Raw genomic sequence first — 4956 nt, forward strand, 5'->3', positions numbered from 1 at the left:
CTCTCCCGTTGCGGAGCACAGGCTCCGGACGCGCAGGCTCAGCGGCCATGGCTCACGGGCCCAGCCGCTCCGCGGCATGTGGGATCCTCCCAGACCGGGACGCGAACCCTGTTCCCCTGCATCAGCAGGCGGACTCTCAACCACTGCGCCACCAGGGAAGCCCATAAAATCACTTTTATCTTTGTGTTTGTTTCAAAACTAACATGTGAATCATAAAGAATTTATAGAAAATAAACAGAATGGAAACAAACCATTGTCCAACAGTTAACATTTGAGGGTGTATCAATTTTTCCATACTATATATTGAGTACTTATGTGCTTCAGGCCAGTCTTCTAAGCACTGGTCATGCACTAACACATTTAAAGTGTACAGTTTTGCAGTAAGGTATGTATGGTTATTTCTGAGGTTTGGAAATACCAGGCTCAGGAATGAGCAAGGGCAGTGAGACTGAAAAGCCTTTGTTCTTATCTGACAGTCCATGCTACACTGGAGCAGCTTTCAACTCCTTTTTTTTAATCACCTAAATACATGTTATTTATTGAAATGGAATTATTTCCATTACTATTTGTAAATTCTCTGTTTTAATTTAAAAATCCGTTAAATATTCTTTTACAGATTCACTTTCAGTGACTATAGTGTTTCCGTTTATTGAAATACCATAATTTATGTAGTGATTCCATATCTTTAGATATTTTGGTCAGTTCTAATTGTGCTAACAAACGATGCCAGAAGGAATCTGTAATTCAAAAATGATAATTTAACATCTATAACTTATAGTTATAATTCATAGATGTGATATGCCAGCATGAAAGGACATAACAAAGTTTGTAGAATTTTGAGTGTTGCCAAATCACTTTCCGAAGAGATTGCACCAATTTAAACCTGAATCCCTGATGTGTGAGTATGCCTGCCTCTCCACCAAAATGGAGCATTAGTGTTAATGTTTCCCAATGTACTTTTTGCATTCATTTATATAGGGTTGTAAATTTTTATTATGTATTCGTGTCCTCTGCCAATACTTCCACTGGAGCTTCTGTGGTTTTAAAAGCTCATTTAATCCTCCAACAACGAAGAAGTGGAATGAAGGTGGAAGTTATTAAGTAACTGTCCCACGATCCCAGAGCTATAAGTTGCAGAACTGAGACTCTAATGCAGACCTCTTCATTCATTCATTATTCATTTTATTTATTCATTTCATTGCATTGAACAAATATTAAGTTGATGCTTTCACATCATCAACTCAGTTTTCATATAATTTACTATTAAATAGTTCACCCTTTCCCCACCTATTTGCATTTCCAGAAAAACCCTGTAATAAATACTTATATACACATGTATCTGTTTCTAGATATTCTAATTGGCCCATGCAGCTGCCTATCTGTTTATTTCTATGCCAGTATATAGGAGACACTTATTATTTGCCAACATCACTTTCACTGGGGCATCACCCCTCCCACCACATGTGGTCAATCTTGTCCTCTGTCCTCACCTGACACAAGAGGGACAGGAGTCCTGCATGGGCCAATCAGACACCTCTGGTCTTAGAAATTAGTCTCCGGGCTTCAAAAACTGGCATGTGACTCAAGCTGGGCTGTGGGGTTTTCAACTGAAGGAAATGAAGAAGACTGCCCCTGGCATTTGTAATCTGGGTGCTGGGCTATAGCCCATATGAGGGCTTTTGGCATTTACCTTCCCGGTCTCATGGAGGAAGCCCGTCTGCAGAGGGAGGGAAGGAGGACAGCACGCAGAGGAGGCTGAGGCATGGGAAGAAGCAAGAAGCCTGTCCGCATTCAGTCATGCTGGGTTCCTGTCATGGAAATCCATGAATTCCATTCTTTTTGGATTAAACTGGTTTGAGTTTCTGCTTTAGCAAGTCATGTCTGTCTAAGGGTTTCATAAATGATACGGGGGCTATAAACATTTAAGGCAGTGGTAACATCTGGGAAAATGCATCCTCTCTTCTCATATCAGTCCCCTCAAAACTCTTAGTCCAAATTTCCGTATCTATAAAGTGGAAATCATAATACTCACCTTACCTATTTTATAGGAAGAGTATTTATAGATAAGTGAATAAATATATATGAAATCTAAAAACTCTATAAGATGTATTCTTTTAATCAATGGCATATTTATTTTTCTTAACTTTGTAGGTCTTATTTGAGAGAAATTACTTTCACGTCTCTATCTATGCTACAGCCACCTAATAGGTTCATTATGCTTCATAAATGTATTTTATAATTAGATTTCTACAAGGACAACCCTAGTCATAAATATTAGGAAAGGAACCAACCTGTATTATGTCTTTCTATACATGTAAAAATCACAAGAAGAAAAACAATCGCTTCAGTATGTTTTTTTCACCATCAGCTGCCCAGTCCAAGAAGTATTAATGGAGAAAAGTCTCAGTTGAATGCTAATGTCAACTGTCGCATCAAACCAGATAATAACAAAGTGTCAGTGTAACTCCAAGGTGTCTAAATGTTCAATGTATTAAAAGACTGCCTTCATTCACAATATAGCTCTTTACAGTAAAGTCCATGGCCCCATAGTTCTTAAAGAACAGAACAAATAGTTGAAAATGATGGTTACATTTTAAGTTTCTCACATCTTGGAATGTGTATGTGAAGAATTTCTCTAAGCTGATTGAAACATAGGCAGAAAAATGTCTGTTTTTTTTTTTTTAATCAATCATTTCATTTTACTGCCACCAGATATTCTGGTTCTGCTTTATTCTCATGAAAAAGATTTTTGCATGAGTCATAGCAAATTTGCTGAAGAACATCATGATATTTTAACATAACAAGAATGTCTACTTTTTTTTTTTTTTTTTTTTTTTTGCGGTACGCGGGCCTCTCACTGTCGTGGCCTCTCCCGTTGCGGAGCACAGGCTCCGGACGCGCAGGCTCGGCGGCCATGGCTCACGGGCCCAGCCGCTGCGCGGCACGTGGGATCCTCCCAGACCGGGGCGCGAACCCGGTTCCCCTGCATCGGCAGGCGGACGCGCAACCACTGCACCACCAGGGAAGCCCTGTAGATGTATTTCTGATGTATTTGTGGGGAGGAAGGTGATCTCCACATCTTACTCCTCTGCCATCTTGAAGGTCCTCTATCCTGTGTCAACTTCTAACGGGCAGAATAGTTCTCAGAGCTTTCTGAGGTGCTCCTCCCAGGTTATACTCCTCAAATTTGGCTCACATAAAATATTTCCATTCTTTCTTAGATCGACTGATTTTTTGTCAATAATATGAATACTTCCATAAACATTACTGAGTATTATTTTGTATTTTTTTAAATTATCATAAAAAGTATCATACTGTACAACTATAAAAAAGAATTGTCTATATACTGAGTGTGTTAAATTCTTTTTCAAAAAAACCAAAAAACTTGAGGCATTTTAAAATTAAATATACCACACTTAATAAAAGAAAAAGTACAAAATCAGAACCAAGGGAAAAGGGAAATGTCAGCATGCTAAGGTAAGGGTTAGAATAGTTCCAATGTTTGAGAATGAAGCAGTGCTCTGAATAAAAGGGCATTAAGTCCTTTTAGCTTTGGAAAAACATCAGACTCTTTGGGGGAATCACATTCTGACTCACATAAGGTCGGTGTGTAATCCACTTAAATGCAAGTAAATCAGTTGCCCTTCCATTGATTCCAGCAGCCGAAAGTTAAAACCAAGCTGTGTGGACCAGAGCCTTTTTAGGCTTGAAATAGGAGCCAGAAGCAAAACAAAGCAGAAAACATCCAGAAGGGGATCTAACGGGCTTTGTTTTGAGAATTAGTTTAAGGCAACCTGTGTCTTTATAGTAGTATATCTGCAGCATAACTTGGCTGTCCACACACTGCGAAATGATTTTAAAATTTGTAGCCATGATTTTAAGTGGGAACAGGCATTACTTTCCTGTTTACTGAGCAAAGAAACTGGCTAGGCTGACTAGAATGTTTAAGTGACTGATGCAACAATTGCTACTGTTTCAGGCTTCTGTTAGATACTTGGAACATTATCATTGGTTTTAAAGAAGGAAAATGGTTTGGAGCACTGTATAAATAATACGGTTCTACAATGAGACATTGCTTTCTAAATCTAAAGCTATGTTTTAAAATCACGTGGAGAATTGTGTTCATAATGTGGGGAAGCTATACTTTTTCGAGCCTCTTTATTTTGCTGTAGAGTGAAATGAGCTCAAAGAAAATTCAACTTCAGATATAGTTAAAGAAATTTTAAATTAATAAAATTAGTTTTCAATTTTTGAGAAGAGCTTGACGATCTGTATGTTTATGTTCGGGGTAAAATTGTAAATTTATAAATATATAAAATTATAAAGTCAGCAGCTTTGTTCCTTAATCATGAAATGGAGCAGGACCCTGTGGGGCTCCTGGGCACGGAGCTAATCAGAGAAGGGAGCGGACGCAGAGACAAGGGAGGAGCAGCCAAGAAACAATAGTGCTGCCCTGGGGCAGGGTTCTGGTGCTGCCTCAAGGGATACACATAACAATATCTTTGAGCTCTTCAGCAGAACTAAAAGCCCCAACAAATGGAAGATGTTAACTACTTGTTGAAGCACTCTTCAGAGAAGATCCGGAGACTCTCTGAGGCCAGATTAAAGGCCCCGACCCTTATCAGCAACCCTGCCCTTGAACCATTGTTATAAAAACTCCTACCAAATCCTCCGGAGTTGGGACACACAGTTTTAATAGCAAGAGCCCACTGTGCCCCCCTTTGCTTGGCAAAGCAATAAAGCTATTCTTTTCTGCTTCACCCAAAACTCTGTCTCCGAGAGTTGATTCAGCACCAGTGCACAGAGGCTGAGTTTTTGAACTCAGTCACACTCATTTCGACACGAACAGATTCTCAGCCACTTAATTCACTTTACAAATACGCATTGACTTATTGACTGCCTACTGTGTGCCAGGCATTGTGCTATGTGTGACAAAGACTCTGCCCTTGACTCAGG

Source organism: Physeter macrocephalus, chromosome 9, assembly GCF_002837175.3.
Source record: "Physeter macrocephalus isolate SW-GA chromosome 9, ASM283717v5, whole genome shotgun sequence".
In the NCBI taxonomy this organism is placed as follows: domain Eukaryota; kingdom Metazoa; phylum Chordata; class Mammalia; order Artiodactyla; family Physeteridae; genus Physeter; species Physeter macrocephalus.